The 27,315-nt window shown below is 34.8% G+C and overlaps 1 long non-coding RNA gene across 1 annotated transcript; it reads left to right on the plus strand.

Moving 5' to 3' along the window:
- Window positions 1–14,377: 14,377 nt before the first annotated feature.
- Window positions 14,378–26,764, plus strand: LOC134743337 (uncharacterized). The gene is made up of 2 exons (XR_010128007.1): window positions 14,378–14,408; window positions 26,552–26,764. It is a non-coding gene; the product is annotated as an uncharacterized LOC134743337 (long non-coding RNA).
- Window positions 26,765–27,315: the final 551 nt, after the last annotated feature.

Below are 27,315 nucleotides of genomic sequence, written 5' to 3' on the forward strand. Positions count from 1 at the left end.
TAAAAAATTTTGCACTTCGGGTAAGTTTCAAGGTCTGGATCTAAGCTATCAATATTTGAGGAGTTGGACCTCATGGAACCCATCATCAGAACTAGACCTTAGACACAATTAAATATTCCTTCAGAACCCCGTCCCGTTCTTGTCATCATCAGTAGTTCCACTTCATCAAATGGTACTGTTTTGGATGAAAGTGCTTGGTTTGTTGATGAAAATAGTAAAACCGATATATCTATAAGATTTGAGGAGTTCCCTGAAGTCCTAATGGATCCCTTTATCAAAACTGGGTTTTTACAAAAAACGGGACCAACTAGGGACTATATACATTCAAACAAAAAATAATTTTCCAAATCGGCTCAGAAATGATGGAGTTCTGAGGTAACATACATACAAAATAAAATACGGTCGAATTGATAACCTCCTTTTTTGAAGTCGGTTAAAAAGGAACCCTTATGTTGCGACTCTGTCCGTCTGTTTTTTTATCATACTGCTAAATGTCTCGAGAATTAAGGTATCAATTATATAAAAAGAAAAAACATGATATTACTATTTAAGTTAATGTTATCAATTTAACATATATTATATTGCAGGAAAAATATAACTATATTTCAATTTTTTTAACAACAGATTCATACTTGAAATACATTATTATGTATTTTGTAATTTAACGTTGAATTAAGTCAAGATCAAGTTATAGAAGTAAATTTCATTCAAATAAAATAAAATACGAGTAAAGTTTAAATCGGTACATGTGAGTCACACTCGCACTTGTCCAGTTACCCGACATGTTTCGGACTGCCTATTAGGTGTATAGTCACCTGCAATAATATGTTACTCAACGTAGGTCGCAAAAATATCTGACACGATCTTATTTATAGGGCCGTAAGAGCATGTCACATGTTTTTGCGGCCTAAGAAGGGTAACGTACGTTGCAGGTAGCTGTACATATTCAAAAAGTCCGAGTACCGATTCACGTTGACAGCGCGAAGAAATTCGTGAATAACACCGTAAAATTGATGCAGCATGATTACGATAGTTTCAATTCAATGGTTGTCAACGTATCATAGCAGCAACAGAAAATCATATTTTGTGTAGATTTCCACCGTCTATCTATTACGGCAGTCTGAAAAACCTCAAAACTATCACACATGTTTTATATGGGCCTTTTATATTTCATGGTAGTTGATAGACAGATCGACAGACGGGCGGACAGCGCTCCGTTTATCACCCTTCGGGAACGGAATCCTAGAAACGAAGTTCGGCCAAACATTATAAACTGCATTACTAACGTAGCAGAATGTAGAAGAGACTAAAAATACATAAAAGGGGAGATAACCTACAGAGCAGCAGCTCTAACAGTGACGAATGATCCACACAAACTTGCTGTCCAGACGAAAAATGTTATATGATTTCATGAGAACTAGATGTTTGGTAGGTCGATGGATACTTTACTACCGTAAACAGATTTTATAGCGATATTGCAAATATTTGATTACTGTAGGTAAATGCATCGATAAAGTTTTAATGTACATTTATCTCAAATCCTCAAAGGTACATACGCAAAACTGAAGTAAAGTACAAATGAGATTTCTTTAAGAGATAAGTTCTCCTTTGTACTTTGCTAATTACTCATCATACAATCCGTTAATCCGTTTTCATAGTTTTATTTCATGAGTAACTATCGCGGTAACCGAAGACAATATTATACTCATCATACATTTATGCAACGGGTTCTACACAAGAAATGTCAATGACAGGTTTAACAAATACTTCGAGGAAAGATACGAAATACTTAAATACTATCTCGCTAGCAAAAAAGGGTAACGGCATCTGGATTTATCTATTTATCCGCAGCGAGACATAATAAATTGCTTCAAACGAAGAATCGTTCGGGGTCCCTAAATTTATTACTACTCGATGAGCTTTATGTTAAGGTAATTCGATGCTTGTGTTTTGGTTTTTCAAAAGGCATTGTATGATTTAATAAAAATAATGAGACTAAAAATTTGTCCATTGTGGTAAATAGGTTACTCAAAATATTTATAAGACAAACAATTTATACGGAATGTTGATTACAAAAACTTGATAAAATACTGGTTATAAATATCTTAAGACGTATCTTAGTAACTAAAAAACCACCTCATAAAAAACGCATAAAATTTATTAACCTATAATGAAAATGAACTGACGGTAATAATAAATACTTTGTACAAAAGGCAAACGAAAAGGTAAACGGGATGTAGGTAAAATAATTCCTCACAACTCACAAACCTAATTATTCAATTTTAGAAAACACCCATGACTCGGGAACAAATATCTGTGTTCATGTTCATCACCAGTAGGCCGAGTACATGATTGGCGCGACAGTATCTCGCCGCGAGATAGACTACCCATCTTCTACTAACTGTATGAATTAAAGGGGGACGGGTAGTCTATGTCGCGGCGAGATACTCTCGCGCCGCTGGGCATGTCATGCCGTTGATGCAAAAATGACGTCACGCTACATAGAGAATGATTCCAATTAGTATTTTCGTAATAATTAACAATTTGTCAACCTTATTATCAGATTCTTGACAATCAGTACAAAAACGTCTGATTTTCATTTTATTGTCACAACTAAATACCTAATAGATTGTTAGTTTATTAAATACATATTTTTTATCTTTAAGTGTATTTTAAGTAACAAGTATTTATTTTTCTACGCGACAACAGATTACTTATCTAAATTTGTAGTGTTCTTATAAAAACTCCCTGTATGTTAAATTACGTCATTTTTGCGTCAACGTCATGAAACGTACGGGCCCTGTTCATCACACAAATTAATGCCGTTACCGGGATTCGAATCCGGGACCATCGGCTTCATAGGCAGTTTTGCATAGTAAGTAAGTCACGACACGGTTGTGTATTTTACATGGACAGGTTTTCGTTAACATCGTTCGAATCATGAATTATGAGAGGAACCTTTTATGACACATACAACGTAGGCATATGCTACCATCACCGTCCAACCCGATTAGAAGAAATGCAGTGTCAATGAACTCAAAATAAAAGCGCTCATAGCACTTCTGTTGTCGTTCGGTTTCGCTTCCTAATTTTTAAAAATGACTTCTTGTCTTCATCGAATAAGACATGCGACCACAACCCGCCTTCTGGTAAAGTAGCCCGAACTTGGTTGTCAATTAAAAGCTTTTCGCCTAAGCACATACCTCGTAATTTGCCTAACAAATAAGGCTCGTTGGTCGGTATACTTAATTAATAATGAGCATCCCTTTTGGTGCTGCGGTTGGAGCCGCATATGCTCAGGGATACATGGGATTGCAACCCTGGTGAAAGTTGTAAAAAGTTAACTTTAAGGCCCAGTAAGTTCGTATTCTTCTCTCACTCTCACTGAGCGTAAGCGTGAGCGACATGGAAGTGCATGCCCGGGAGCGCGGATATCATGTTTTTTTTTAAATTTTATTTGTTTGCTCGTCTAATGAATAAAAAAGTACAATTCGTTCCCTGAAACACGATATTGCCGATTTTTAGAAGCAATTTTCATATTTTTAGCTTGTGTGTATAATTTGTTACATATTTTTAAAGTGCATTTAAGACCTATGTTCGTGCTTTTTTTTTCTATCGAGCGAAAGTCAAAAAGTCAGGATTCGAATCGATACAGTTAAACACAGTCGATACAGCTAATTAAAGTTATGGTAGCGATATTGTGATCCCAAAACGCGTCACTTTTTAATAACAAACTTGAATTTCAGGAGTTACACATGGACTAGATCTCGGTAAGTCTCTAGTAAAAAGTTCTAGTAAATCTTTTAAGAAGAAGTAAATTCATTCTATAAATCTTGTAAACAATATTAGGCCCATATAATTCAGATTTATACAAATTTCTTTGAATGGCATAATAGTTAAGCGACATTAAACCCAATTATCGCTCAATTCAACTTGCATCCCGATTCCAATTAGAGGCCTATTGATTAGCCACAGTGCTTTTTCATTTGCGGTCAAATTAACTGCACCATTGAACATTAATTTCATGCCGATATACCAAGAACTCCTGAAAATGTTGACACCTACATTTCAACCTGCGCCCTGGAGGCGTATTCTGAATGGAATAACAGGTAATGAATTTGATCTGTTAGTATCTTTGATCTGGATGTGATCTGTTAATATCAATTGACGATTATGGTTCAGATTGAAGAAAATAAATGACACTTTTGACACTGACAGATCACCACCTTAACAAATCCAGATAAAATTCTAACCTAACAATCAGAATATGCCTCCTGGCCAATTAAAATAGTTATGTCCAGATGAATTTTGCACATACGGCTGGTCGTAAGCTTAGCTCTGAATATAGTCAGTTCAGTTTAAAAAATATAGGACAAAACGTTTTTGTGAAAGGACTTTGTAAAACTTGTAAAAACGCATTCTAGTTATAAAACGATAGAAAGCAATGTTCCTCACTGATTAGTGATTACTTACGCGGTAAAACCCTGTTCGGTCATGAAAACCGCAACGTGTCTTATTCGTTTTCCACACTATTTTATTTTGATGGCCCCTCATTTGTTGGCAGTTAATCGGACAGAAAAAAGATTGATATCGGTACGTGGATGACCACAGCCGCAACAAGGACATCGTGATAAGATGAAAAAGTTAACTATAATAAATAAGGAAAACGAAGAGTTTCTTTGCAAATAATATAAATTTTTAATCATGAACTCAATGGTACGCTATTTTAGGTAGGAGGGAAATGAACATTTTGCATGTTATTTTTATTTAATAGATGATTAAGTTTATCTAAATTCTAAACGTCGGCGTCTTTTATGTATCACGTAAACATAGGTACTTTTTAAAAATAATCACTTGTTTAATATAGTAATTTTGACACTTGATTCGGGCTCGGACACCAAATCGGCACGAAACGGTAGAACGACCCGTTTATAATATTAAAAGATTAATCCTAAGCGATTTTACACATGACATGTTAAGCCGCATTTTCATACATGTCATGGAATTGCAGCATTTCGTGCCACGTGTTAAGCTTTCTGGCAGTCAACGAAAGAACTAGAATTTCTCTAGCTTACTGTACAGAGGACGCGTTGCATTGTATAACGCCAAATACAAGTGGTAAGCTATGTTATATTTCTAACATCGATTTTTGAAATTGTTTATTGCAGGTATGAAATGCATGGTCACTTTTAACAACTTTAAATATAAGGTATTGTTAGCTACAAAGTCTGCAAACTGTTCAGTTGACAACGCAACGCGACCACCCAACGGGTCCCATTCCTTAGGCAGCGAGGACTGAAACATTACAGCCTATTTGGCCGTAGACGCTCGTTCGATTAATATCATACATCCTTAAATACTAGCTCTGAGATTTTTATAATAAATTTCATTTAAATTTGAAATAGTGTACTTTAAAATCGTATTTTTATTAAAATGCATTTAATTTTGGTTTCATGTTTCATTTTTACAAAATACCCGACTAATTTTATTAGAAGTTGTTCCCTGAGAACTAAAAGTATATAAAAAGGTCAATGTTTGCTAGCGGTCCCTGATCGCAAATATTTACACAACCAGAAATACCATCAACATGTAGCAGCTACATCGTCAACAATGTGTCCAGAGAAATTAGGCTACTGAAACGCTCGTGATTTGTTGCTTACGAAACCTTTAAGACATTTTAACGCTTCTTCTCAGAAATACGACATAAAATTTGGTTGGCAACTGTCAAAGGTTTGCAGAGATGGCGCCATCATAGCTTGCCCCGTTTTCTATGAGATTTGGCTTAAAGGGTAATTAAAAAAACAAAAATTTGACACAATTCTAGGGTTTGACAGGTCAACCCCATTAATCGTAGGCACTTCAGATTAAACGTTCGCATACACATATTTAGGTCTCTTTGTCAGCATCGATATTTTTGACCTTTGATCGACGCTTTACATACATAAGGTATGTCCACGAAAAAAAGTGGTCCTGGATGAACGTGTATATCTTTTTACCGAATGTACATTTACAAGAAGTTTTTTTAATTTTAATAATTAGTATATATAATACTATATAACAAAAATAAAATCGTATTTTAATGTATGCGTTTGTGTGAGTTTTCGCCAAATAAATTCTATCATACCTTTCATTGCTTGTACAGCGTTTTTTGACATTCTTCACTCGCTTCCTGCTACAATGTCACAACAGCATTTATATTTTTACAAGCTGTTTTAGGCACTTATGAATGTCATCTTACCAAAAAAATACTTCTTGAAACTCATTTCTATTTGTGGTAGTCAGGAAGACTTTCTAGTCTAAGCACTGAAAGTAGTTTTTATATGGGAGGCATTTATTCGTCAAAAAGTCAAATTAACCAAAGTTGAAGAACCTCAGAACTATCTCAATCTGAATACAATTAGAAAAATTGTTTCTTTTGTGAAAAGAGGACGTCATAAGGTATAATTTGGATTATCTAATAAAAAAATAAAACATATATTTAGCAGGACAACTTGATAAAAACTGCCAGAAGACGCTGTACAAGAAAACATTGGTACCATAGGATATATATTGCCAATATTCATAGAAACCTAACGTTATATCATGTTTGTATTTTTAATATGTAGTTTGATATCCACAAATTATGTACAAAACGTGCTGTTTGAAAATTCACATTCAAATAAAAGATTTACACTATTATGCATGACCACTTTTTTTCGTGGACAGGCTTTACATGTACTTTATCTAAGTTTAATAACATGCTTTATTTTAAAGTTAGGAAAACCTGTTATAGGTCCAGAATAAAAGCTAAAAATATATATAAAGCGTCAGTATGAGGAGTACAGCCTACAGTTTACTTCTTTGCTCGTATTACAGGCCACACCCAGTATATTTTGGATAATACGTTTTGTTTTAGATAAATAATTGTAGTTTTTATTTTTAATGATATTTTGTAAAAGACGTGTAAATAAGAAGAATATTCCTAAAAAAATATTTGTCAACGTATTTTGGGCCATCCTGTACTAGTATGTCAATGCAGCATTAATATATACATGTATATGCTTCAAAATAATCTTTGAGCTTTTTACAAGTCGGTCTTCAAACAAATTCGTCAAGTCATTATTTTTAACTTATTGTTGAATTTGAAACTCGCAAGAACGTATTTAATTAAAATTTACCTGGTGAACTTCGATTAAGGAAGGCAAACAAACCTTGGCTTAACGGTGATACTTGGGAACTCGGTGATACTGCGTTAATATCTTACGCTGAGCTCACAATGGTGAAATGTAAGCAATTAAATCGCTTCCAACCCGATTGACTGCATCTAAACTGACAGCTGCCATCGATTTTATAGCTTGCATTTCCTCATGGTATATCTGTGTAAGATAACGCAGTAGGTATCACCGAATTACCAAGTATCACCGATAAGCCAAGGTTTGCCGAGGGGATTCATATTTATTATAGCTGTAGGTACGGTATTAGAAGAGCGCGAAATTTTGACACCAGACTAATTAATAAGTTTGTTAAAGGTTTGTTTGCTTTGTCGTTTCGTTGTTAGATTTCCGTAATTGCCAACAAGGATGGTCGTTAAACAAGGTTATTTATACAAAAAACCTTCATAAACTGAAATGAAATAATATTTTATAAAATAATTTGATTTGTTCCCTAGTTTGAAAAATTTTTTATTTTGTGAGAATAGGGTAGTTAACATATGTTGAATTTTATAACTAAATCTAGTTAAATATATTGAAAATGAGAAATTTGTCACAATAAATTGGAAACTTAAAAAAATATTGGAGTAATAAAAAAAATACAAGACCTCAAATTCTCGAAGAAAAGCTTTTTTTATCTTTCAAATAGGAAACAAATAATGGTACCATTACCTATATATACCTTACATTTTATTTAAAAAAATATTAATATACATAAACGCAACATTTCACCGACAAAATCGCAATATCCTTGTTTTCCATATATCGAAACGGCTTCTAAGCAAAGTGACACAGTGACGTCACGATGTGTTGCCATTTGTGTTAGAGCGTTTGCTCAGTAAAGTGGCGATGCCAGACTTTGACCATCATTTGTGACTTTTGTATTGCTTTAAGACAATGGGTCCCATACAGACATTTGATCCTCAAAACGAACCTGATCGACTAAAAAAAATTGTCAACTACCCTATTCCTTTACAGTAGAAAGTTTGAGAGTGCTGGGTTGGCCGTTTGTTGTAATGTTATATTGAGGGAACACAAGGTGTTTTTAATATTTTGTAGTCAAGATTTCTTACAATATTTTTTACGCATCAACAGAGTTAATAAAAAAAACATGGAGGTATGTATGGAGGGTCGCTTGTTATTGAGGTCACTGTAAACAACTTCTGTAGTTTATTTAATTACTAGCTGTTGCCCGCGACTTCGTACGCGTGGATTTGTATGTTGGTGGTTATATATTCTACATGAGCATAATATAGAACATTATGCAGCAAAATATATCAGTAGGGACGGTTAATCATTTGTTAATAATTATACAACGCATGAAATTTGTCTTTCACAAACTACGAAGTTTCAAGACCCTAACGGAAAAAAAATTGTTCCCGATATAATCCCTCTCGACCCTCTTAGAAGATTTACAAGTCCACTATTTAAAAAAAATCGCTCCCGAAACTATTAATACAAACTTTTCAAAAACGGTGTAAGTAATCAATTTTCGTCTATTTTAATATAATGCCCTTTTTACCAAGTTTCAAGTTCCTAGCTTAAAAGAAAATTTGTACCACATATAAACTTACATCCCCTTTTTAACCCCTTTAGGGGTTGAATTTTTAAGAACGTTGAAATAACTTTTTTGGAATCTTATACAATGCCTTTCTAAGAAGTTTCAAAGCATTTGTAATAGATTCACTTTGAACCCCTTTTTAACCCTTTTAGGGGATGAATATTTAAAAACGCTTAAATTACTTTTCCTGTATTCTAATAATATATGCCTTTATACAAAGATTCAATTCCCGCACTCAAAAAAATATTTGATCTCCATACAAACTTTCAACCCCATTTTTACCACCTTGGGGGATGAATTTTCAATAATGCTGAAATAAGTTTTTTTCTCTTTTAATTATATATATTTCTATGAAGTTTCAAGTACCTAGCTTAAAAAAAAATTAGGACCACGACAAAATTTCAACCCCTTTTTAACCACTTTAGGGGATGAATTTTTAAACACGCTGAAATCACTTTTCTTGCATTCTAATAACATGCCTTTATGCAAAGATTCAAGTCGCGCACTTAAAAAAATGTTTGACCTCCATACAAACTTTCTACCCCTTTTTCACCACCTCAAGGGATGAATTTTCAAAAACGCTGAAATTACTTTTCTAGTATTTTAATAATATGCCTTTATACAAAGTTTCAAGTCCCGCACTCAAAAAAAAAATATGATCTCCATACAAACTTTCAACCCCTTTTTCACCACCTTAAGGGATGAATTTTGAAAAACCCCTTCTTAGTGGATACTAACGTCATAAAAGCTATCTATTGTGAAAAATTCAGCTCTCTAGGTACAACTGTTTGGGCTGGGCGTTGATTTAAGTGAGTCAGTCAGTCAGTCAGTCAGTTAGGACTTTTACGTTTATATATATAGATTTATTAAATGTTAATATATTTTTCCTTTTTTATTGTGGGACGTACCACATTATTACATACGTTTACAATTTATAAATTATTTATTGTTTCGTTCCCCATGTTTTAATAACGGCTTTACTGCAATGTACATTATAAATGTTTGGATATTTCCTCCTCCACGCTAAAACGGCTGAACGAACTTCAATGAAATTTGATGGTAATTTCATATATAAACATTATAAAAATAGGAAGTCATCCCCTAAGGAAAGGCAATTACATAACTTATATTAAGAGAAAGTCTCCGGCAGAGGCTAATTATTTATTATATAGGCTTCGAAGCAAAACAACGATTCTTGAATTAATTACGTCTGTATAAGATATTCCAAATAATTAATAGCACAATTATTTCTCGACATAAATATATAGGCACTAAAAATTATCAACCATCTCTATCTTTTTATTTTTTAAACAGAATATTATTCTGCCCTAAACGACATAAACGAAATAAATAAAATTAAAATTATATTTAAATAGTAGAGTGACTACTTGTCAAAACACAAATTAAAATATTTTCATAAGAAAGTAATTTAATTTGTTCTTAGAATATTCTGCCCTATAAAAGATTTAATAGGCAAACCACGCCTCACAAATTACCATTATTTATTGCTGTGTAAATTCTCAAACCAACAAATAGGCGAAATTCAATAAAACCGCTGATCATTTGTTTTCAAGCCGTACAATTTGTCGTTAGAGATTGGGTCTAAAGATTTGTTCATATCATTAGACGAGGTTGACTTCTTGAGCAAATCATTTAATGACTACGATGTTTATAGTTACATAAGAATAATTAATAATATACAATGTCTAATCACTACCACACTTCGTTTTTTTAGCAATAGAAAAAAACCAACACGATCTTGACGTGTATCTTTATTGAAAAACACCTTTGAAAAATAAGTTATAGCTAATATGTAACAATTATATAGATAGCATATATGTTTTCAATAAAAATACACGACAAGATCATGCTAAAAAAACGAGGTATACGTACTAACGAAAATAGAATATCTGAATATTCTGAATTGTGTGGTTCATAAGTAATCAAAATAATTTTAAACAAAACAAAAAAATGAGACATTTTAGTATTACGTACTTTTTGATTGAACTGAGAACATGCAAACCTTATTGTAATATATTTATTCTGATATTCGGGAGATAAATACACGATAATACACATTGTTCAGCCCTTTATGAGTACGACGCAATACCGATAGATACGCGGTCTTAATTTAAAGCCGCGGTCCCGTTTTAAATTGTGGAGTGGTATGCAATAACAATCCCTTGGTTATTGTAAGGATTATTCAAATCGACTCTGTCCGAGTTAATTGTTCTGTGCTAACAGAAGGTTTGTTGTTATACCACGATACCGTTACCGTGTGCGCGTGCTTGGCTAGCCTATCGAAATACATTATAGTGAAATATGGATCAATCTATAGGTACTTGATTTGTTATTACATCGGTTAAGGATTTGATTCGTCATTAGATCTGACGGTTTCTTGCCATCAAAATGGCATGACTTTCAGTAAACCTGAAATCCGAAAATAAATAAACTAGTGGCTCTGTGAGCTGTAGATTGTACGAGCATAAATTAAATCTGAATAAATGTATGGTTCCGCCATTTAGAATAATTTAGACACTTAAAATTCCAATTTTTATTTTTATTGGGCTAGTTAATTACAAGCTTGCAAAAATGAAACGAATACGCTTAGCGCGCACTAGATCAATCATCAATACGATTTTTTTTCAAAATAAATATAAAACAACACGAAATTTAAGTATAAAAATACTTACAAAAAGTTATGTCCCAGCTTACAATTACTGGGGATCGAACCAGGGACCTCATACTTCAAAGCGAATGTTTGCAAACTGTGCCATGTTAGCTCTTAGCTGCGCTAACGAAATTTGGCCACTAATTCTCAAATAAAAACTAAATATCTAAATACCGCCTAAACCAGCGATACAAATTTTCAGCATTTTTTGTCATTTACTCTGTAAACATGTCTAAAAAAGAAAAACACTCTTATGATATCGATACGACTATTTGTTTAGGCGCGAGCTAAAATTTTCCAAAAACCGGATCGACAAAAAAATATCTATCTAATCATAGAATCTGGTCACAAAATTTCACGAGAATGGGTAGAAAAGAAAATCCGGACATACGAAAGCAAAATTCCCGAGTCAAAACGTAGAACTTTGCTACGCTTGGGTCATAAATTTAATATACTTATGTTTATAAAACAAAATATTGTTAATATAAGAAATATATAATAACATTACTTTTTTCATTAATCATGAATAACGAATGTTCTATTAGTTAACGGGCCTTCTTTATTGTAAACGAAACGTTATTATACCTACATAAAATTACATGTATTAAAGTAAAAGTAACATTATTTGTATGCTGTTATAACAATAGTATTATATTAAAACTAACTCATAAACAACTGCTTAGCCTCGAAATAACACTAGTAGTTGATTAAAAACTGTTATTCTGTATAAATGGCAGGGAATTTCTTATATCGTTCACGGACACAGTAAAGCAATGTGTTTTTACAACGTCTTGGCATTTAGAGTAGGTACAATAGCTACGCGATTTACACACGCGCAAAATACATTCAATAAATTCCTGGTAAACCCTAAAAGGTCCTAACAATTCATTTCAAATTTCGAAAAGTTCGATAAAAAAATACGTTCGTGTTATGTCTCTCCGTGTACAGGGTGTGACAAACGACATCATTTTTATTCCAAATTGCGCCTACAGCGAACCGATGTTTGTGTTGTTAGTATGTACAATGTCTGGCGTATGTCGACACACCAATGAATAATCGATCCGTGCTCACAAAGGTAGAATGAAAAACAAAATGCGTATTGCTGGGATATATTTGAAATGATTAAATTCTAATTAATAAGGTATTTAGATTTGCTTTTCCTTATTTACATCAGACCTCCCCAAAATCACAAATGATCCCTGTGTGCTATTTGCCGATGATGTGTCACTATAATTACAGCTTGCCAAAACCCTGAAGACGTCAATGAGAAACTTACAGCTAACCTAAATGTAATCAGTTCCTGGATGAAAGACCATAACCTCGATATAAATTATAAGAAAACCAAAATAATTGCATTCTACCCATACCAGAAAACGCCACTAGATATAGATTACACCTACGAAGATACTCAGCTAGAAGTCGTGCAAAGCGCTACACTACTTGGTTTAGATATAGACAGTCACATGAATTGGAAATCTCATATAGAGAAAATTAGGAAAAAAATATTTCAATTCGTCTATGCGCTTCGGGAGGTTAAAGTAACGACAAATTTAGAGACAGCCCTAACAACATATTACGCGTATGCATATGCCTGGCTAAATTACGGTATTATTCTGTGGGGTAATAGTACCAACGCTCCATTACTTTTTACCCTTCAGAAAAAGCTTGTTCGTATCTTAATAAATAAAACACTTGACGTAACCGAAACCCACAAACCTTATTTTTCTGAACTTGGACTACTGACCCTTACATCTATGTATGTATTAGAAATGTGTAAGTTCATTCGAAAGAATAGGGAATTCTATATAAAACGAGAGGACCTACCTTCTACACGAATAGACTAAACCCACCACCATGTAAACTTAAACTACTGTCATCAGGCCCTTTAGTAATGTCTATTAAAATATATAATAAACTCCCGGACTCTATAAAAGAAGAAGAAAATGATAATATATATAAATAAAATTAAACAGTTATTATTAGATAAGTCATATTACACTAAGCGAATTTTTAAATGACATATTATAATTCAATAATATCTATAGATTATTTGTTCTTGTTAATATAATACTTAATGTTTTGAATAATAAATGACAAATGACATTGGAATTAAAACTTTCGACACGAAGTGTATTTTTGACATTTTAATTTTTATTTTTACATTTGCTTATAATTATTGTATGTTAAAATAATTAATCTTAAATTCTCCTCTCCTTGGAATTGTAAATTATAGTTATAGTTGTAGTTATACCTATAGTATATTGCAGTGCCCAACAGGGTTTACAAAGAACTAGCTTATAAGTTTACCACCTGTACAATTACTTTGTGAATTTACAATAAAATATTGAGTATTGAGTAGATAAAAAGTAGCTGATACTTATATATTTTTAGTGATCATTATAATTCAGTATTAATATTGATTTACGTAGCCCTGTATGGTAGAGGGCTTGGTAAAATTTTTGAGTTCAAACATTTATCTCTCTTCCAAACTATATATTCCGTATCTTTCGTATCCGCTTTGCCCTATCCTTGACGTCGTTTTCGGATACTTTGTTTTCAATCATATCTTTATTGAGTACTACGTCCTTCCATCTAAGTTTAATAATTTTGTATCGCTGACATAAAATATTAATATTACTATTTTTTTTTTCTTACACACTGTCAAAAAACTATAATTTATAAAATTTGGCGTAAGCCGCTTCAGCCTTAAGACTTTCCCGTTTAATCGAAAAAGATTTTTCCAGGCGAGCTTCTACGGGACATTGATAAATTGCTAAGAATAGCATTGATTACAGGATGTTACGCCTCTATCTATAAAAAAACTATATGAAACTAATGTTTTCAAAACTTTATTTATAAAAAAAATGTGTTTTTCTGTCATCAGTTTACAAAACAACATTAGAATTAAGTAATTTACAAGGTTGATAAAAGCAAATCCGCAACGTCGGTTTCGTCAGGTGGGTACAACCATAAATCAGCAACTGGCGTCGTCATTCTCATTACACACAAACAATAAAGTTATCCGCAACAGGCTTCGTCATTTTCCCTTATGTAAATTATTATTATAGTCATTTTAAGGGACCGCTCCGATTCAAACGTATGCATGTATGCATTATGACTGTCCCATTACGCATTAATAATTATTACATGGGAAGTAACATAATATTATATACATAATACATATACATGAAAGAATAAAATTGTAATTGTTGGCTTAAAAATACATATTTAAATGGATATCACCAGTACTAATTTGAAAAAGTGTGTGTGTGCGGGTTCTTGTTCGTCTTTTCTATTCGCTTTCGTATGTCCTAATCCCAATGTTCTCTGCAGGTTACATATCTTAACCAATTCTCGTGAAATTTTGTGAGTATCCTCGGTAGTTAGATATAATTTTTTTCTCGTTTCGTTTTTTTTGTTGTATTTCAAGATGTAGAAAATTGTGGAATTTAGCTCTACGGCACGTTCGCTGTAATAATGACTGAACGAAGTAAGTATTTTTTTTTGTTTTAAATTTTTTAAGCTTATGAAGCGAATGGCGAGGTCTACGGCACACAGAGCCACTAGTTTATAATGTACATGGTGCTTTCATGCGTGCATGAGTTACTAAAAATATGTAGGTACCTACCCTGCAAACATTTCCAAATACAGTGCGACGCTAACATTTCAGTACAGTTAAAACCAAATGGGCCTGTATTTTCTTTTTCTAGTTATTTCGGACGAATGAAGGAATGATAGACATTCTTAGGAAAAACTCTCAACGGTATTAGATTACAAAAACCCGACGAACCCAAGTAAATCAATCCAAGGTACATTGTTATCGGAGCAGGCCGCAGACGAAATGCTTGTTTACATCTAAAAAACTTTTGGAGGATTTCTCTCATTGATTTCTTCGAATTAATACTTAGTAAAATAGGCAAATTTTCACTAAGTATATAAAAATTGGTGAGTCTTTTCCAGACCTGTTTATTTACAAGAAGCTTTCCCTTAAAACGGATACTTTTTGTAAGTGAAACAAGTTAGTTTATGTTTAATGGCCTTGACAATGTATACAATTTATGAGTTAGCGAGTTTACCGCCTAACCACAGCTAAGCAAAAAGTTGTTTCACAAAATCATGATATCAATTATATTGACAAGTTAACCTTAATTTGGTCTAAACTACACCGAAACATAGAGGGTTGAATATCTCTAGAAACTGAGCTGAAAGGATAGTGTTATTGATCTACATTTTTACAAACGAGTTATTATAATCGTAAAGCTGGATAAAAAAGTAACACTAAAACATTAAAATGAAATATTTCTATCTCAGTGACAACCCTACAAAATTATTTACATTTTAAATTGACACATGTCATTCAGCGGATCTACTTGCTAGGGTTGAAACAAACAGATTTTTGCACTGATGTTTAACAAACTATCTCAACAACGGTTAGAAAATATTAACGTGATTATTAATAATAACAATAGTAGGGCGGTGACACAGGTTTTAGGTTACTTTTCGTTCATGTCATCTCGGATATGGGTAAATATGGTATCAATGCATTCAGTTTGAGGTTCTGAACACAAATATATGAGATGACAAGCGCGAAAATGGTGGGGGTAGTTACTGTGACGTCATAAAATCGGCAAATCAAAGTTTAAAACTATTTTCTTTTAAACATGCCATGTGGGGTACCAAATGAAAGGGCTTTGTGAGTAGATTACAAATATATAAAACATTATAACATTTTCCATACTTGGTCAATCAAATAAAAAAAAACGCTTACTGCTGTGGCGCGACGACCCGAAGTGGATCTTGACCTCCGACACCAAAGACCGCAATGCTACTCTGTCCAAAGCCGTAAAGCCGTAAAGCTTTATGAGTAGCTTTATTAGTAGTTTAAAAAAAATAAACGCCCAAGTACCTAGTGGTAGTAGTATGTTATATATTTGTAATCTACTCATAAAGCTTTACGGCTTTACGGCTTTGGACAGAGTAGCATTGCGGTCTTTGGTGTCGGAGGTCAAGATCCACTTCGGGTCGTCGCGCCACAGCAGTAAATCAAAAGTCAAAAGCATTTATTTGTTCAACATAGGTAAGGGTAAGGTACATAAGTACAGGTCTCACATAATCATTGTATCACTATGTTGTGCCGTAAGGCGTACAATTTTCCATTTATGGACTGTGGCTGCATGCTGAGCACAGTTACCATTACTTATCAAAATCATCTAACAAAAATATACTTACACTATAATATGCTTTGTCAATAAAAAATTTAAATAACTTACTTTTAAAACTAATCATGTCATCTGTATTTCTTAGCTCATTTGAAATTTTATTAAAATTTTTTAGAGCCATTCCAAATATACTTTTTCTAAACAACGCCGTTTTGGAAGGTAACGAATTGATTTTGTTTCTAAGATGTATACTCTTAAACTGCTGAAATAACTGCGGATTGCCTTTTACAAAAACTACAATTTCAAAAATATATAAACAGGGTAGTTAATATTCGTAAGTTTTTAAAGTATGGTAAACATGAATCAATTTGCTGGATTCCACATAATGATCTAATACATCTTTTTTGCGCTTTAAATGCCACCTCTCTGTCAACTGAATTGGCCCAGAATATAATGCCATACCTTAGCGTCGATGTTACATAGGCTTGATATGCTGCTAAAACAACCGGTTCAATAACAATATTTCTTAAATTATATAAAACGAAGTAAGTGAGTAAGTAAGTACTCATAAAGCGCTTTCATTGAATGGTATGGTAATTATGTTTTCAGTAAAAAATGAGTATTTTAGTAGTTTCCTATAACAGAAAATTATACTGTTATTCAAATTGACGTATTTCTCTTATTTTATAATATCTCTGGTTAATTATTTTTGAACATTATATAGACTATATAGAGGATATTCACAGTCACTTGGTATGCATTTTGGAATAATCCATTGAGTCGTTTTCAATCTAGAGCAGTTCAAAATCGACTCTGCATTGTGATATTTTTGGACGCTTTCTTACAATTTGTTACACAAAATACCAGCTCACTATAAGTGAAAAATAAAGTCCGTAGCGTAAACAATTCCCCGTTAGCATAAAAGTTCCTCTTTCTATTCCACCCGATATATATTATGTATTGTTTATTTTCGCACGGTAGGTCCAATCCTTGTATGTAAGTATGTCTACACCGACTACACCTCTTGCGTCGAAAGATGGTCCCATATTACAGTTCCTTAAATTATTCGCTTTTGGTTTAGCTTAATTAAAAACCGGACCAGTCCGAGTCGGACTCGCCCACCGAGGGTTCCGTACTTTTTAGTATTTGTTGTTATAGCGGCAACAGAAATACATCATCTGCCAAAATTTCTAAGTTTCAACGGTTGATGAGATACAGCCTGGTGACAGACAGACGGACAGACAGACAGACGGACAAACGGACAGAGGATCCTTAAATAGGGTCCCGTTTTTACCCTTTGGCGAACCCTAAAAATTAAGAAATATGTTTCTGCTGTATTTTTTATTCCTTAAATGTTATCTTTATAAATAAATTAATGTGCTAAACTTACAAAAAATGTCCAAAAATATTTAAAGTGACAGCTACGTACATTACGTTATACAAAAATGAACTGTCATAGGGACTTACTTTCGACGCAAAAGGTTTAGTTAAGGATTTACTGATCAATCCATTCTACAATTTTGATGAAAAATATTTGTGTGACGTGCTTTACATTTTAGCCCGGGAGGGTTCAACCCTTTTATTGAAAGCTTTTAATAATAATATTTTCTGGAGCACATTTTATTTCATAATATTGAATGATAAGGGATGTGTTGAAGTGATATTTATTTAAAGATTCTAAGTATATTTAATAATGAATAATGTAAAAGGAATAATATATGTAGGTAGTGATAATATGACAGATGGAGTGGAATTTTAACCAAATTAAATTATATTTACACCCAGAAATATGATAATAAAATCGTTGTAAATAGTTAAACAGTCTTACTAAACAATTCTAATTTTTTCAACGAGCCGTGACTATGTACGTAAAACAAATAATAAACGTTTACGTAAGATGAAACTCGATTTTGTATCAAGTGACAAGATTGCCTTAACCCTAAAGCGCAGAACCGTAGCCTTATATTAGAATTTTGAAATACCTTCTATTAAATTAAGCTAAATGTTGAAGACGACTTGGAATATACAACTGTTTCATTGTCACCTTTCACAATTCTAATTCGATTTATTTTCCGCGAGATTTTAGTTCAAAAAAGACAGTAGGTAGTCAGAGGGAAGAAGTATTGAGAAGTCCTTTGATAAGCCATTCTGAGCCACGTATTCTTTCGACATTGACGGATGGAGAGCAGAAACGAGTCGGTAATGTGACTATTAAGGAAAATAAAAAAAATAAAAAGCTTTTGTATTTACATAACAACCGAATACATAAAGGTAACATATATTTGTATTGAGACTGCAGCAGCGGTGATTCATCCTTGCTGGTGCAGCGTCATAATGATGTAAACGCTGCGGCAGTAACGCAATGCAGCTGCAGTAGCAATCAGAATTAGTCCATTTAATTGCTACATAACTCCTTCCGTAATACAATAAAATACTCTTGTTAAATTCAGCGCAGGATGGATAAAATGAAGACAGGTCACAGGAACCATTGGCGACGCCCAGATAGCTCTTCGACTGAAGGGTAAAATTTACAAAACAATCAAATCATTAGATCTGTCGCCATGTATGGATCAGTGTTGGCAAAGTGTTGGGCCTTAAAAGTCACGGATGAAAAAATAGATAGCAAAATTTGCCATTTAATGCGGAGATGGAATGTTAAGATGTGACATAGGAGAATGAATGTATAAGAGGAGCCTGAAAGTAGCACTCTCTTCTTCCTCGCGTTATCCCGGCATTTCATCACGGCTCCTGGGAGCCTGGGGTCCGCTTGACAACTAATCCTAAGAATCGACGAAGGCACTAGTTTTTACGAAAGCGACTGCCATCTGACCTTTCAACCCAGAGGGGGAACTAGGCCTTGTTAGGATCAGTCCGGTTTCCTTACGATGTTTTCCTTCACCGAAAAGCGACTGGTAAATATCAAATGATATTTTTTCGTACATAAGTTCCGAAAAACTCATTGGTACGAGCCGGGGTTTGAACCCGCGACCTCCGGATTGAAAGTCGCACGCTCTTACCGCTAGGTCACCAGCGCTTCTGAAAGTAGCACTCATGGTAAAAAAAACCGGACAAGTGCGAGTCGGACTCGCCCACGGCGGTTTCCGTACTTTTTAGCATTTGCTGTTATAGCGGCAACAGAAATACATCATCTGTGAAAATTTCAACTGTCTAGCAATCACGGTTCATGAGATACAGCCTGATGACAGACAGACGGACAGATGTACAGACGGACAGACGGATAGATAGACGGACAGCGGAGTCTTAGTAATAGGGTCCCGTTTTTACCCTTTGGGTACGTAACCCTAAAAACGTAAGGGGTAATCGCCTAGCCGTGCGGTAGTCTTCTTCCTCGCGTTATCCCGGCATTTTACCACGGCCCATGGGAGCCTGGGGTCCGCTTGACAACTAGCCGCGCATGTAATGCGAAGGGATGAAAATGATGTGACGAGAAAGGTATTAAGAATAAACGTGGAGAGAAGTAAAAGGAAAGGGAAACCGAGGAACAGGTGGAAGAACTGTGTGAGAGATGATATGAATCGAACACACGTGAATGATGAGATGACGGGCGCAAAGAAGTATGGAAGAAAAAACATGCTGCTTATTTGAACCGCATACAGCAACCGCACAATGGGTATTACAGTTATCATACATATTGCATTGATTGACTTGATGTCGATGGTACAGTGTGTCAAAGAAAGTTCTAAGTTAGGTTCCAAACAAGAGGTATTGCCTACAACACGTTATAGAGACGACGTGCCTAAGGATAGGACTGGCGTTTTTCATACGAGTACCATACCTACTCGTAAAAGTGCGCCTAACTAAATAAGTCTCTTATAATATAACGCATGCGAATTGCGATGTTACGGTTTTATTAGGTAATTTTTTTTCAGGACATAATTCATAATTCCCGTTTATCTTTCCGTGAATATAAAATAAGTTTTTGCCAAAAATTTCATTTTTGGTATAAGCTTTTATTGCTGACTGTACTTTTCTTTCCACAGGCAACTAATACTCATCGAGACAATTCTAAAAACCCCAAACACAATTAGGTTGACTTGTTTTATCACAGAGTTCCTATGGCCACCTCCTGTCTCCATCATCAGATCAGCTCGATGGTACCATAATATTGCATTGTCACCCGACTTACTTATGTATGCAAATTTTCAGCTTCATCGGAAACCGGGAAGTGGGTCAAATTTAACTTGCAAGATTTGACCCTTACAAACATTATTACATACATACTTACATAGATACATTGCAAGTTAAATAAAAGGTTGTAAAAAGAAACGCCATGGGGCCAACAAATATCCCAGAAGTTTGTTCTAGTGCAAATTCATACTCACTGTGCAAAGAAGTATAAAGAAAAGTAGAGTTCACTTAATGCAAGGATCGATATATAATGTCAATTATAGCCATTAGGTTTTTTTAATACAGTTGCTTATATATTGCATAAATTATGTATGCCTATAATCAAGTGGCGATAAAATATGGCTCAGTAATTCTAGATCTAGTTTACTCACAATAAACGCTCCATTGGAATTGATTATGGCTCGCCGCCAGTGCATCGTGCCGCAGTTGGCGATTGTCGTCCGGTTCGCAATATGTACTGAACCACGGTGGAAGTACATTAACAGTACCTTCAACTCGTGTACAGAAATCAGGGCACAATGATGGAGCTCCAAATTCAAAGGGTAATCTAGAGAATAGTGCTATATTAATGCACGTTTCCAGAGGATTGTCACTGCTTCTGCTGAGGTATTAACCGGTATAGTGCCCAAAATGCGTTCGAGTATTTAGCAACAAGATAAGGTACGTGAGCCACCTAAGGGCGCACCGGAGCGGATCAGCTACACGCAAGTTACAATTTACAAGCGGAAGTCTCTTTCTAATACATAGGGTTAGAAAGAGAGTTCCGCTTGTAAATTGTAACTTGTAGCTCTGCTTTATTAAATAGGCCACAGAGCACACAGTCGCTGAGGCCGAAATCGGTCAGGACAGCATCATAATGAAGGAGAGTACCAATACTGGGCCTTAAAAGTCACGGATGAAAAAATAGATAGCAAAATTTGCCATTTAATGCGGAGATGGAATGTTAAGATGTGACATAGGAGAATGAATGTATAAGAGGAGCCTGAAAGTAGCACTCTCTTCTTCCTCGCGTTATCCCGGCATTTTATCACGGCTCCTGGGAGCCTGGGGTCCGCTTGACAACTAATCCTAAGAATCGACGTAGGCACTAGTTTTTACGAAAGCGACTGCCATCTGACCTTTCAACCCCCAGAGGGGGAACTAGGCCTTGTTAGGATCAGTCCGGTTTCCTTACGATGTTTTCCTTTACCGAAAAGCGACTGGTAAATATCAAATGATATTTTTTCGTACATAAGTTCCGAAAAACTCATTGGTACGAGCCGGGGTTTGAACCCGCGACCTCCGGATTGAAAGTCGCACGCTCTTACCGCTAGGTCACCAGCGCTTCTGAAAGTAGCACTCATGGTAAAAAAAACCGGACAAGTGCGAGTCGGACTCGCCCACGGCGGTTTCCGTACTTTTTAGCATTTGCTGTTATAGCGGCAACAGAAATACATCATCTATGAAAATTTCAACTGTCTAGCAATCACGGTTCATGAGATACAGCCTGATGACAGACAGACGGACAGATGTACAGACGGACAGACGGACAGATAGACGGACAGCGGAGTCTTAGTAATAGGGTCCCGTTTTTACCCTTTGGGTACGTAACCCTAAAAACGTAAGGGGTAATCGCCTAGCCGTGCGGTAGTCTTCTTCCTCGCGTTATCCCGGCATTTTACCACGGCCCATGGGAGCCTGGGGTCCGCTTGACAACTAGCCGCGCATGTAATGCGAAGGGATGAAAATGATGTGACAAGAAAGGTATTAAGAATAAACGTGGAGAGAAGTAAAAGGAAAGGGAAACCGAGGAACAGGTGGAAGAACTGTGTGAGAGATGATATGAATCGAACACACGTGAATGATGAGATGACGGGCGCAAAGAAGTATGGAAGAAAAAACATGCTGCTTATTTGAACCGCATACAGCAACCGCATCAATGGGTATTACAGTTATCATACATATTGCATTGATTGACTTGATGTCGATGGTACAGTGTGTCAAAGAAAGTTCTAAGTTAGGTTCCAAACAAGAGGTATTGCCTACAACACGTTATAGAGACGACGTGCCTAAGGATAGGACTGGCGTTTTTCATACGAGTACCATACCTACTCGTAAAAGTGCGCCTAACTAAATAAGTCTCTTATAATATAACGCATGCGAATTGCGATGTTACGGTTTTATTAGGTAATTTTTTTTCAGGACATAATTCATAATTCCCGTTTATCTTTCCGTGAATATAAAATAAGTTTTTGCCAAAAATTTCATTTTTGGTATAAGCTTTTATTGCTGACTGTACTTTTCTTTCCACAGGCAACTAATACTCATCGAGACAATTCTAAAAACCCCAAACACAATTAGGTTGACTTGTTTTATCACAGAGTTCCTATGGCCACCTCCTGTCTCCATCATCAGATCAGCTCGATGGTACCATAATATTGCATTGTCACCCGACTTACTTATGTATGCAAATTTTCAGCTTCATCGGAAACCGGGAAGTGGGTCAAATTTAACTTGCAAGATTTGACCCTTACAAACATTATTACATACATACTTACATAGGTACATTGCAAGTTAAATAAAAGGTTGTAAAAAGAAACGCCATGGGGCCAACAAATATCTCAGAAGTTTGTTCTAGTGCAAATTCATACTCACTGTGCAAAGAAGTATATTGAAAAGTAGAGTTCACTTAATGCAAGGATCGATCGATATATAATGTCAATTATAGCCATTAGGTTTTTTTAATACAGTAGCTTATATATTACATAAATTATGTATGCCCATAATCAAGTGGCGATAAAATATGGCTCAGTAATTCTAGATCTAGTTTACTCACAATAAACGCTCCATTGGAATTGATTATGGCTCGCCGCCAGTGCATCGTGCCGCAGTTGGCGATTGTCGTCCGGTTCGCAATATGTACTGAACCACGGTGGAAGTACATTAACAGTACCTTCAACTCGTGTACAGAAATCAGGGCACAATGATGGAGCTCCAAATTCAAAGGGTAATCTAGAGAATAGTGCTATAATAATGCACGTTTCCAGAGGATTGTCACTGCTTCTGCTGAGGTATTAACCGGTATAGAGTGCCCAAAATGCGTTCGAGTATTTAGCAACAAGATAGGGTACGTGAGCCACCTAAGGGCGCACCAGAGCGGATCAGCTACACGCTAATAACGCGAATTAAAAATTGCCGACTCCAGTGGCCTATTTAATAAATCTACAAGTTACAATTTACAAGCGGAAGTCTCTTTCTAATACATAGGGTTAGAAAGAGAGTTCCGCTTGTAAATTGTAACTTGTAGCTTTATTAAATAGGCCACAGAGCACACAGTCGCTGTGGCCGAAATCGGTCAGGACAGCATCATAATGAAGGAGAGTACCAATACTCGTATTGGGGATTTCAGGGGAACAATTTTAAATAATCTTTCTTGCCTAAATCAATCTCAAATAATTTTCCACATTTTTTTTTCTTTGCCAACCGATTATACTTTTTCATTCTGGAATTCATCCCCTTAAGGGACACAATAATGCTATTTAATAAACAAGTACTAAAGGGAGGGGGTTGGGTGCAGTTTAACGACTTCTACGCCGACGTAATCGCGGGTAGTCGCTAGTATCCAGTAATACATTTATACAAATTTCAACCAGAATCAATGAAACATATAGTGCACACATATAAAAAACTGTTTTTTTTTAATGCTTCTCTAAATTTAATTGCAAGAAGCTCGCTCCTTCTTCAGGGAATTAGGGCGTCGTTTGCGATAGAGGGGCTGCGATCCTCGCTCTGGCTCGTATCTGGTTCAGCAGGTATCCATTGCGGTTCAGCGGGGAAACGCAGCGGGAATAATGGGGACCTTTATTTTCGGGGTTCGGATTATTTTAGATTTAATTCTATAATATTAATTAATGAAATTGTATATAGATTATTTTTATGTTTTAGAATTAATTGCTTATTTATTTCTTAGTTTTTAGGCACTTATTATTATTCTTATAAGTTTTGATTTTGACATTGTATTTCTGTGTTATAGACTACTTTTGGACAAATTATTTTTACAAATAAAAAGTACTTAAATTGCAAGAAATTTGATGAGTAAATGTGGATCTTGATAATCAAAATTACGATATACACATCCTGATTATGTAAGTTACACTGTGACCAGCGTGCCCTCTACGTGATCAAGCGATTTCTCGCTTCGTTCCTTTAGAAGCTAAATTCACAGCGAGCGCAATTGCGCAAATAAAACGCCTGCATTTCGCTCCGTTCACGGTTATTTTGTCGTAAAGACAAATCAAGACAAATCCTGCGACTATATATATATATCTTTCATAGTGTAAATTGTATTTAGTTGCAGTAGGTAATAGAAACTATAGCATATTAAGCACTCTTGTCAGATTATTGTTTGTATTTTTCTAGTTCGATTTGTTTACTTAAATACATAGATAGAGATATTTATTATTCAAAAGTTACACATTAAGTTTTATACAGTTTCCTGCAAAACTGTTTTCACAGTTTGTCTGCAGATAAGATAGTTAACTAAATTATTCTACTTGCTATGCTACTTAACTTATTGCTTGTTATGCTAAATGTTAATTATTGGCACACTTAAGCGACATCCTGTTTGTGATACAGGTGTCACTTAAGTGTATCCAGTAGCTGTATATATACTTATGTATTTATCTTTCTGAAAAGCTTTTAACTTTAAGCTGGAGCTTACTGCTAAATAAGGAAACGTAGTATTGAGTATTAATATATAGAGGGTGTTTTTTTTTTTTATAAAAAATGTTTTTTGTACCCTGGTTGTAAACAATTTTTATGTTTACCTACATCACATACCTACATGACTAATATTACTATTTAGGCATATAGTAAAATGAATGCGAATTTTGCTAGTTTGTTGTGAAACGATTATTATTTGGCATGAAGCACTCTCAGTGTTAAATTCTGGCCCTTCTACTCTACCCACATGCAAATAAGTAATTTAAAAACTTCCCAAAATAAATATTAACTCAGTCCCGGTGTTTCATTGCTGATCCGATCCGTTAATTCCTTAGTTCTTTTTGCCTACCTAATTGCATACTTTAGCCTTTTAAGTACATTCGTAGAGATTGAAATAAGAAATATAATATTATGATAACCTTTGGAAGCTTTGTGAATAGGTACTCCAGTTTATACCTGGCTATAAAAAAAAGTTCGCAGCATTTTACTTTATACCGCACTTAAACGGAACAATGAAAGAAAGTTACTGAGCATTGCTCGGTTAAAATATGCACCCCTATGCAAACCAAACAGTGGAATAGGCTTTTCGTTTCGGGTTGATGTAAAATGTTCATGTGCTCCCTATAGAGCTTCCGAGAAAAAGCTGGGATGATGGAATTAGTTTCTCGTGAGAATCCATCAAAACGAAGTGTCAGAAAGGATAGCAGAAACTGAGTTACTGAGGTAACTGCCATCAAACTGTTTCGCAGTTTGGCAGTACTATTTCAATGTAACACCTATGTACCGTGTCGTATGAAATAAATGAATCATAATAGTTATAACATTTGATTTGCATTGCAGAAGCTGCTAATACCGCGTTGCTGTCCAGCATTGTCAATGTCATGTCAATTATCCAGGACATTGGACAGAAATTGATTGATGCAGGTAATGCCAAAATCAATGTTAATGTCCTGGAAAATTTACATACCTACATTACCTGCAGCAATGCAGTCGACAACAAAATGCTGCATATCAACGCTGCAGCAATAAATAGGGTTATATATGGTTCCGGGGCAACCTGCTAAATCCGACACAAGACATGACGATTGAACGGAGCCACGCCGTTTTGTCGCCTAAATAGTGTATAGTTTTAGATAAAGATAGTTTATTATTTAAGTAGGCATATTACAATGCGCTTATGAACGTCAAATAAAGCTACGCCGGCTCTAACCCTACACCTCTGCATCGAGAAGATTTAAATCTCCCCTCAATTGGAGGAGGGTATCCCAATATGGGACCGGCAACAAACTCGGCGGGACACATATTTTAAAAACTTTACATCTTACAATTAACATACATTACGAGTAAATAAGAAAATATACAATTTAAATTATTATAGAATTATATCAATTTCATGCAATTACATACAGTAGGTATTTTTCCTTTTAGACATTTAAAAAAAAATATATATATACATCAAATCATACAAATATTCTTTCAGAAAACATATCACATTCTTAAAAAAAGGAAAAGAAAAGAAAGTTAATAAAAGAAATGAGAATACACATGACCTGACTGATTGTTATGAAATACCTACATAAAATATTTGATGTACTTTCTTACCTGAGCTGTGTCACATAACTCTAATATCCATAATACAATGAATTTAATTGCTACTTGTTTTTATTTAAGCTTATAAAATGCATATAGGTATGTTAGTCTGTAAGGTATTTGTAACATCTTGTTGCCTGATTAAAATTTAAAATAAAAATAAATAAATAACGTTTGCATTCTGAAGCCGAATAACCACAATGGCTTCATATTTACCGTTTTAGTACGGAACCCAGATATTGGTTGCTGCATCGTATTTTCAATTAACCATTAACCCTGGGGGCCGAAATTTGA

The sequence above is a fragment of the Cydia strobilella genome, chromosome 8 (genome assembly GCF_947568885.1).
Source record: "Cydia strobilella chromosome 8, ilCydStro3.1, whole genome shotgun sequence".
In the NCBI taxonomy this organism is placed as follows: Eukaryota; Metazoa; Arthropoda; class Insecta; order Lepidoptera; family Tortricidae; genus Cydia; species Cydia strobilella.